The sequence below is a fragment of the Siniperca chuatsi genome, linkage group LG19, assembly GCF_020085105.1.
Source record: "Siniperca chuatsi isolate FFG_IHB_CAS linkage group LG19, ASM2008510v1, whole genome shotgun sequence".
Taxonomy (NCBI): domain Eukaryota; kingdom Metazoa; phylum Chordata; class Actinopteri; order Centrarchiformes; family Sinipercidae; genus Siniperca; species Siniperca chuatsi.
The window spans coordinates 21,887,225-21,897,559 of record NC_058060.1 but is presented as its reverse complement, the minus strand read 5'-3'; the positions used below and the strand labels follow the sequence as shown (position 1 = coordinate 21,897,559).

Genomic DNA, 10,335 nt, shown 5'->3' with positions numbered 1-10,335 from the left:
TTATTATGCCTTTAAGTTTGACCTGATAAACAGCTTTTGTGCTCAAAACATTTCTGATAGTTGTGTTGAAGCACATGGACATGCTCTTTCCATTTACTAAGAATCTCAAAAGCCCAAAATGGTACGCAAAGTTTCAATAGCTACGCATTTTTCTCTTAGGCAAGGCGAGATGAGCAAATTAAACTTTATGAATCTTCAAACTATTTTCATGAATTCCATTGCTTAGATGTTGACCTCACTTTCCTATTTTATACCTCTTCTGAACTCACTGGAGTAATTGGTAGCTGTGCTTTGCTTACGGCAAAGTAAGTAAAGAAGAAAGTAACACTCAATTCTTCGTGACTCAAAAATTTCAACCAGAAATACACTTCATGTTTTTTAAAAAAAAAATTTTGATTGTTAGACTATTTATGTCTGAATATGTCTAAAGCTTTTGAAATATAATCCCTGATTTCCATCTTTGTTGGAACTGCCTCAACATCATATGCGTATTTGGAGGGATACGGGCCACCCCACAAAAACATGGTTTGGGGGATGAATTGTCTAGAATGAAATATTCTGTTCCTCAAACATGTTCATTATTTTTTTTATCTGGACCTTTTAATGCAATGTTACTGAAGCAAAAAACATCCTTTCCCCTTAAAAAAGTAGAGGCATTTAGACAACAAAATATATTGATGTGTTCCATGTTTTAGCAAGTTGTCCCTTCTTATTTCACTCTAGCCATTGTTTAACCCCAACAGCTAGCTGTCCCTCCCCTTGTTTAAGTTAGGCTTGCACGTGAACTGATTGGTGTATCACTATATCATCTCAGGTCGTTGTGAGCAAAATTATCACACTTTTTTATAACTCCTCCCTTGTGTGTTGCTATTGAGATCCATGCAACATGCTGTAAAGAGTTCACTAAATAGTTGCCGATGTTATTAATTTGTTTTATGATTTTGTTAACTACTCACATCCTAGATGTTGACCCCGTGACCTGTCAGAAAGGCTAGTAGCCTATTGACATGACATCATGAATCTTGAATACAATTATTCACATACACTGTTTCTTCATTTTGGCATGGGAGTGAAAGGGTTTGAAACACTTATTCCAAGTTCTGCTGCTAAAATGAGAAAAATCAGTGCAACATTTAGTCTGCAGCTCCAGTGCGCCAGTGTGATTTGCTGCCCTGACTTTGAGCCAGAGTCTCTCAGGATTTCAAAATGAAACTGCAGTTTAAATTGAGAAACAAAATAACTTCCTCACCTACTGATAGCATTTTGTTAGGAGAATGAGTATTTTATACCGTTTCCACAAGGAAATTATATCAGAATGATAATTAGATAAATGACTGAACACTCACTAACTTGGCACAAGTATAACTTGGTTATAAAATGGTAAATCCCCTTAATTTGTTGCTTCAAAGCTGAAAAAAACATGCATATATGCACAGTTTTCTGTTGAAGCTGAGGTATATATCCTACTGGGACAGTCAGGGAAGGTAGGCTGTGTGTTATGTGTGTGTGTGTAAGAAAATAAGATCACTATCTTATATAATCACGTGTTAACAGAGAAAGAAAGGAGCAAAGGAGGAGAGGGAGATAATAGAGAGAGAGGTAGGGGGAAGGACAGAGAGGCCGGTCCGATCCTGATAGCCGTGGATTGATCTGAAAACCGACCAATCGGGTGCCTTCCTCTGCCTGAGCCACCGCAGTAGCCGGGCAGGATTGGAGGATGCTTGGAGGAGAGATAGATGCGCACACAAGCACCGGCTCGCCTCGCTCGTCCCGTCGCCCGCACACACACACGGGGAGAAAGGGAGAGTATCAGCTCTCCGCAAGCCGTGCAGTCAAGCTCTGCCCTGGAGAGGATGACAGCGGTAGGGGGAGGACATTGAAAGAGAGACGGAGGAGAGGAGAAATGAGGAACACACTCTAACTCGTGCTTCGTTTTCACCGTGAATCAGCTGTCATGTGTGTTCAGGGGAGTGCACGCGGACAGGTAAGAGAGAGAAAGAAGTTTGTCTAGCTTTGCACTGTTATCTGTATTAGAGTGTAAGTTTTGCATTTGCACCTGTGCGCGTGACTATCTATGGCGCGGGCGTGTGCCCCCCGCCTATACTGTGTTGTGTTTGAAAGAACTGCTAAATAAATAGGAGTCTTGTGCGCGCACTCGTAAACGGTGAGTTTGACTGTGTGCGCATTTGCGATTGCGCCCCATGAAATTAGGCACTAAGCATAAAGAAACGCTAGAAGTAGAAGAATGCGCACTTTCTCTCAGTCTTGTTTCGGCTATAATGAGTGTAGGACTTGGCTCTCGCGCGCCTCAGTCTTTTCTCCTGGGGTGCTGTTACACACAGCGCCTCGGTGTAGTTATGAATGATAGACAGGTTGCTAACTGAGTGGGAGTTGGAGGCTATCCGATCCCTCTGATGCGCGTGCCGCACCAGTGTAGCCAGACTGAAATTTACGCGCACTGCAGGAAACAGGAGTCCAGTCACTGACTGCAGTCTCTTTATAAGTCGAGCTTTCTCTCCCCGCACCACATCCCATCTCATCAGAATGCTCTGAAATGCTTTGACAGTCGTGTGTGTAGAAAGATACGTGAGCCAAGTGCCAGCTGCTATAGCTGTCCCTGTTAATGTTGTTTTGATTGACTTCTGGTGAGCACAGGCAGATTTGTATGGCTGCCAATACTCAGCATTGCATTTTTTATGCAAAGTGATCACCTCTCTGATGTGTTTGCAAATGTTTAGGAAAAAGATGGCAAGTGTCATGTGATTCAGTAGCATGTTGTCGGGCTGTAGTGTGTGAAAAAAGAGCTGTGGATGATGTTTTGCCCATATAGCTGAATAGTTGACAGAATGGCTCTATGATGCTGCTATGGGCTCTGACATTGATGCAGACAACATGCAAATGTTATTTACAGCTATGATGGGAAAAACTGTACTGAGGGAAGTTTAGCTCATTTTTTTTAATTTAATTGGTGCCTGGGGACATTTGTAGCAGTTCCTATTCCAATGGTTTACATCCATGGTCTTATTTAGCCCTAGCCCTTAGTGGACAAGGCCTACAATAAATTCTAATTAAATTATAATATTATTATTTTCATTATCAGTCATTTTAGTCATCATTAGTCAATTAATCAGTCGTCAAAATTGTTGATTAGTTTCAGCACTAGACTGAACATCAGGAATTTAGTGATTTTGCAAACATTGACATACAATATGTAATATGCATCAGGCTTGTGTGGCTAGACTGAAGGCATCAGCCTCAGAAGGCCCTCAGCAGAACATCCATACATCCATCATGTCAATCAAGTTAGCAGAGCCAAAAGAGAGGCCTTAAAATTGCTTAGTCTGACCGAAAGAAATAAAACAGCAAAAGATCAATTACATTTACATATGAAGCTTTTCAAAGAGAAAACCCTCACATAGCTGGTATTTTTTACTTGATAAATGGCTTTACTGTTAAACTATAGAAATTGTGAAAGATTAATTTTCTGGATAATCAGTTAATCGTATGATTGTGTCAGCCCCACAGTGAACTGGGTTTGCTCACCACCACCAAAACAATACATGTTGTCCCAGCAATCACCAGAAGAAATGATCATTTAACATGTGAGAAGTTTTGATTTCCAGTTACTTCTCAAATCAGTGACTTGTAGGCTTTCCTTCTAGAAAGGAAATGGAGTATTCCACTATACACAGGTCAGCACCTGCCTGAAAGCAATCCAACGCGAACTGCAGATACTCTGAAAGGACAAAGGTGGCCTCACTACCCTTTATTAGACACTCTTTGTTGATATAATAGTATGCCTGTTTGTCCAGCCTACGGATGTTCACTTGTTTGAAAAGGACACTGAGCTAATTACACCATTATTAATCTCACTGAAGACAGCGACTCAGGGAAATGTCTGTTTTACTTACAAATAGACTCCAGTGTTTGACTATAACACTGCGTGAGATGAAGACATCATAACTGCACAATGGCCAACCTGTACAAGTTAATCACTGGAATGCCTGATTTGACGCAGTTACACAAGCCCTACCCTGAAGTGTTGTGTGAACTCAAGTGTGAACAACTGCGCAATTATCAGTCACTCATTACAGTCGCAGCAGAGCAGACATCTTAAATGGTGTGTATTGCTCAGCATGGTGACAAGTTGGTGGCAACACCATAAAATAATTATTTTTCAAACTAGGCTCAATTTTAGATCCCGCATTCACAATCATTGTAAAAACATTTGTAATGAGCCACTTACCGCTACTGTTTGGATCCTTAAAGGTCAATTTTGGACCGTTTTTGATCAGAAAAGTTTACTGACATGGTCATCAAGGCTTAAAATGGACACAGGTTCATATTTTTTTAACTTCAAGGGGCACTTTTACAATTTTACACATGAAGTTCAGGTTTCTCATCATAAAGGAGTACTACTGAGCCTGTGAAACAGTTGCATAATGTCTTCTGTGGCATCAGGGTTAGCTCACCTTAGGCTTGGTGACTAACAGAAAGCCTCTGTTGCAAACTGGAGGTGTGGAGCTTGAAAGACATGGGTTCTAACAAAAGATGCCATCTAATTGCATTGTGGGAATTGTAGGACCCAGTATTTTTGGAGCTTTACCCATACTAGGGAATGTCAGGGAATCTCTGCATCCGATGCTTGGATTTCTCTCAAGTTCCCCAACTTCATGGAAGTAGAATACTAAATCGCTGAAGTACCCCCCACGAGGAACCTACTAGTAACGCCATCTCTAGATTGTGCCAAATCAATATTAAAATTAAGCAAGATGCTTTAAGATGTAATGGTCAGTAATGGTCCAGGTGCAGAAATGGTTCAGCCCAGGTGGCTACAGTATGATGGCCGCCATTGTGTTTTCACTCACATCACTCGCAGACTAGACAGGAAAAAGAACAGTGGATTATTGTTCCAACAGCACATTCAAAGGGCCATTCAAAAGATGAATCATGCTTTCCTCCGAACATTAACAGTCTCTTCACAGAAAGCAAACAAAAAGTGGTCATTCACTGTCTCGGTCTGCCAACCAAGACTGACAATGTAGGGGTTTTCTGCAAGTAAGAATTATAGCTTTGAAAAGGCAAGTGTTGATCGGTCTTGTCAGTGATGCCATCGTCTTCTAAATCCAGGATGCGCCAGGGTAAAATAATCCCCTGCTTCTAATGCTGCAGTGTGATGTTATTGTGTGGCTTACAAAGATAAATGATGGATGAATTTTGTTATTAAATTTCTTATCAGACATGCTACCCTGATGGGAATGTATACACACACACACACACACACACACACACACACACGCACACAAAAAATGAGTTCTCACATTGAGCATTAAACATGCAGGAAATATTGTATTTTAAATTTCTGGCAGCAGCAAATATTCATTTGGAATAAGAGGAAACCGATAGTTAGCATGAGCAGGACTGATTGAGGAGAAAAAAAGACCGCCACCTTGTGGAAGTTAACAGAAAATAAAGGGACACCCTTATGTTTTATTGATGGAATAGTGTCTGAAATTGATTGCTTTGCACCACCATTACAACAAAAATCAAACATAAGAATCTCGCAGATTACAATTTTCATCTACCTGTGTTGCTGGTTCAATCTACAGTGAAACAGCTTCACAGACAGTATACTGAATGGCTGCCAGTGTTAACCAGACACTGAATTAGACATTATTCACCAGTTGCATCCTGAAAGAAAAGCATTTTTTCTCTTAGAGCATCTCATAGGGAATAGTACTGCTGTTCCTTGCCATTTAAGACCTAAAGCTTCATTGGTATTGACATTCAAGTTCAATTTTCTGCCATCATTTATTCTATTCTCCTGTGTGTACCTTTTTATATGTTCCACATGACCCGGCGTCCAGTTAAACGGATTGCAGTAAACATTTTCGGTGACATTATTGTTTTGAGTGAGGTACCTACATTGATCACACTTTGGAAAATCACCTGGAAAATCCTCTCTGCTACTGCTATTATCTGTTATCCAAAGCAATAAAGTGCACTTGTCACCATCATATTTATCCAAATATAAATTATCAACAGATATTCTGGTTGTCAAACACTACAAATGGTATTGTCTTTCAATGGAGACATTTCTTTCATGGGTAAAATTCCATCAAAATATTGAATGATCCAATACTCAGCGTTTTCTTTGCCTTTCTCTATTATAGTTCCCTGTTGGGAATTTACATTAGTGCCTTTCAGTTCTGTCATATAGAATAAAAGAAATAGAAAATGCTTGTTAAATGTAAAAAGGTATCAGTTTCTTTATTAAAAAGTCACAGTATGAGAATGAGCAAGTGAAAGCTTTTGCATCAGCACAACTTAGAGATTATGTACAGTAGTTCTAGAGATCTAAATAGGCTGTCAGACAAACAGCAATGGCCAATCAGGAGACACGTGGTAAGAGGTAAAAGGTGTTTTCCATGAACTTATCAGCTAGGTAGGTGTGGTCAAAAGGCGTACATGGTAATTATTCAGAAAATGCACAACATCTTGGAGGCATTTGGCTTCTTTGGCTTTGAGGAAATTCAGCGAGAGATTTCTTGACTGAAACCAAACACACCTGGCTCATCAGTACCATTAGGACTAGAAAATATCAGGTCCTGTACTTTCAACTCATCTAGCATTTGATTTAGACTTTAATTTTTTACAGTGGGACACAGAGCAGTCTGCATCACGCTGACATTATTGCACTCTAGGTTTCTTCAGTATGGGTGAAAGCAACATTAGAATGATTCATCTCCTGCTCTCACTGTCAGTGACGAATGGGCAGCAAAGCATTTCCTTAGAGAACACTCAGCACTATGAGAGGGAGTTTAAGTTTGAACATGACAGAGCATTTTTATAAGGCCATGGCATTAGAGCATTGGGATTTTGACCAGAGGAAAACACAATTAATGATAAAGTTGTTCCATAATTGGCTAAAATAAATTATTTAATACATAGTCTGTCTCATAAAAACCCTGACAGTTTTGAGGGTTTTTTAATTTTTAATGGATCATAAGCTCACTATTTTGGGTGGATTTTTCCTGATAAAGTGTTGAATTTCTGTGTTTTTTCAAGACTTGAGGATAGATTTCTCTATAATGTATGTCATCCATGCTAAGTGGACTCTGAAAAAAATCAATTTGTGCTCCTCTTAACTTCCAGAAGAAGGCAGCCAACTTTCCATCTTCAAACATCATGATGTCCTACAGGTCAACAAAGTCTGCAGTACATCGCTGTTTAAGGATTTAACAGAAACATAGCTCTGCCCTACATGGCAGAAAGGGTTTGGGTTAAGTCAGATTTAGCATAGTTTGGCATATGTGAATAACGTAAAATACTAAACAAGAAATTAACACCTAAAATCAGTTTTGGCAGGATGAGACGGTGTAGTCCCTCATTCGTCCAGGAGTTTCTACTTTGGCAGGATGTTTGATTTAAATGTAGACAATAAAAAAGATGCAGAGGCTTCAAAGTGTAAAACTGTGTGATGTAAAAGAGAACAAAAATGCAGCTACAGTGGGATGTAGATGAAAGTATTCTCTGTCTGCACATTTGTTCACTGTTTTATGGGAAGAATATTTTTGCAAGTCATGAAAACAGAGTCATTTGATTGCCAATATGCTGCATGAATAGTTAATGTACTATTAGGGGGTTGGGTTTCCATCTCACATATGAGTATTTGCTTAGAGACTTTCCCTTTTTTAAATAGCTTTTAAGGATGAACTGTCATTATGTAATCGCAGCACGTTTCTGCCTGGGATCCTGGGGGCTGCCTTCGAGTATTTTATTTTGCTCTCTGCTTAAAAGCATCAGGGTGGTGGGTATGCCTTTTGGTCACATTTGGGAGGTTTCAGCTTCTTCAAGGAAAAGCCTGTGTTTTATTCACTTGGGCACATCCTTTATCATACTTATCCCCCTCCAGATTTACAATCGAAGCTTCAAGCATTTCACTAACACTTTTATACTCAACAATGTACACAGAACAAACTGGTAGACATTTGGCATCTTGCTCAAAGAGAATTCTACAGAATATTAGCGTGTTGACAATACTGACATTAAACTTCTGCTGATGAGGCAGCTTCTGCAGCAAGTTATCAGTTTTACTCCATAATATGACAAAAAAAATCAGAAAGTGACCCACAGTGTGCAACATATTTGAAAGTACAGAATTAAAACAAATGAGATCTTAATGAGAAAATGATGTCACATTTCACTTTAGTTTTGTGGAATTGAATGGGTTTTGTAAAAAAAAGTATTGTCAAGTGAAACCCTACAGGAATTGTTTATCATACTTCAATGTTGAGAGACTTTACATTTATTACCTGAACATATTGCTCTCAGTGGAATATGGATTCTAACTCAAAAGGCTTGTAGTATCCTAACAGAGAGAAAAGGCTAGTCATGTCAGTTAGTTGTCGGTGTCACAGTGCAAAGAGAAACCCTGATGTGTGGCACTGATAAAACATTAGTGTGCTGCGCGCCTGTCAGACCTGCTCACCCTTCATGTGCAAAGCCGGGACATGGAAATGTGAGAGAGATGTTAATTGGACCATGCCAACGCTTTATAAGGGTGAGAGGGAGAGGGAGAGGGAGAGGGGGGGAGATGGACAGTGCGTCCCTACTGATTCACAGATCTGAGGTGCATGAGAGGCATGCCGCGGGGGGCTGTCCACTAGAGTTAAGACGATAACTGGAATTTTAATGCTGCTTCAATACCTCTGCAAAAGGTTGAATTCAATGCTGAGTTTTATAAACAAGCAATAGTTAACCTAAATGTATTCTTGAGGGTTAAATTCTATTTAAATACCCCGAGAATGTATATGTACATGTGGATGTTGTGTGTATCAGAATAAACACAGGAACAAGAATGATGTAAACACGCATCTTTGCCTTTTTCCCATTTTCTAGTTGTTTTTTTTTTGCTTCTATTTTAATGCATTTACACTATATTTCTAAAATAATAGAAAATATTGCTTCATTCATACTGTCATTCAACACTGACTGTACTCCATCACTACCATTGCGGTTAATGTTCCAGCTGAGTTGCTTAAGCAGATTTTCTCAGAACAGTCTCCAGAACGGTGATTGAACCATTCACTTTGTAGCAACATCTGCCTTCTTCCTCGCCCCAAGGACTGTGCTTGTGAGCTATTGCACTGTTGCCAAACTGTCAAAGCATGTGCCAAAGTGTCAAACAGCTCTCCATGTATTGAAATGAATCTCAGTGCACCTAAACAAGTCAACCACTCTGCCAAGAGCCTAATTTCAAGCTTGACATCCAGCTAATACCAGAACTAGTATTTATTTAAGTTCATATCAGTCTAAGTATGGCTGCATAATTAACCATAGCAAAATCAATTCATATGTCTACAAAATCTCACTCTTACATGGCAACTATATTATAGTATTTGCACTAACAGAGAGATCCTTCTCCTTAAAGTGCATCTTCACACCCTGATGTAGCTTGACAGCCCCTTCACATATTAAAAAAATGCATTTAAATCCAAATGTCTTTGCAAATTACAACTCAAACTCTGCAGAGTTGATTGCTATTTACATATTGTATGCCTTGATAGAAATGCCATTGCCAAAATTGGAGTAAACGTGTTGTTGCCTTGTACTTTGGGGCCTGGATTACTATTCTCACAGTTGTTGTTGTTGTTGTTGTTGTTTTTTAACTAGAGTAGAGCTGAAATTATTAATTGATTAGTTGATGAATAGAAAATGTTTTTTGAGTAATCGTTTAAAGGTTCTATTGATACAATTTTTATGTAAACAAATATTAAAAAAAAGGGTAATACATCCAGCTTTTAGAAAGGTGCGGTCTAACTTTTCCTAAAAAAAATCACTTTATCAATAATTTTAAAGATTTTGACGGGTCCAAAATGGATGTTTTGTTTATCTCTGTGTGAGATGTCTGATGTTTGGTTCCTGCTTCTAACAAGACTTGTGAGCCAATAGTATAATGACGTTGGTATCATGTGGTATAGTTAGTGTGGAAAAAACGGACACTGATGTTAGCACATATTAGCTATCTTAGCTTAATTGTCCGAACAACAATAACCCATAAAATTGCAGTTCTGCAAATTTAAACAAAATAAGTAACAACTACCGACAGCCATAGTCCTTACAACCTTAAATAATGTCTTGTCACCCGTTAGATTGTCAAAATTAGAAAAATAACAGCTTCAACCCCTGAGGAGCTACGCGGTCCGCTTATGAAAAGACGGTGGATGGGGATCCCAATATATTACCAATGTGTCATGTTGAAGGTAAATTAAAGTTCAGAACAACTGTAAATCTGCTCATTATATTGTTCAGACCCAAAAGGTGACTGTTATT

At 39.1% G+C, this 10,335-nt stretch overlaps 1 protein-coding gene across 2 annotated transcripts in view; it reads left to right on the top strand.

Annotated features, from left to right (window-relative positions):
• The first annotated feature begins 1,566 nt into the window (after positions 1 to 1,566).
• The window catches only part of LOC122866952 (cadherin-18), an 88,499-nt gene continuing 79,730 nt past the window's right edge, over positions 1,567 to 10,335 (top strand). The window contains exon 1 of one of the 2 annotated variants that reach the window (XM_044177243.1): positions 1,567 to 1,984. The gene's annotated coding sequence lies outside the window, so the exon portion shown is untranslated. The remainder of the gene's footprint in view (positions 1,985 to 10,335) is intronic. The other variant, XM_044177242.1, reaches the window with a different exon arrangement.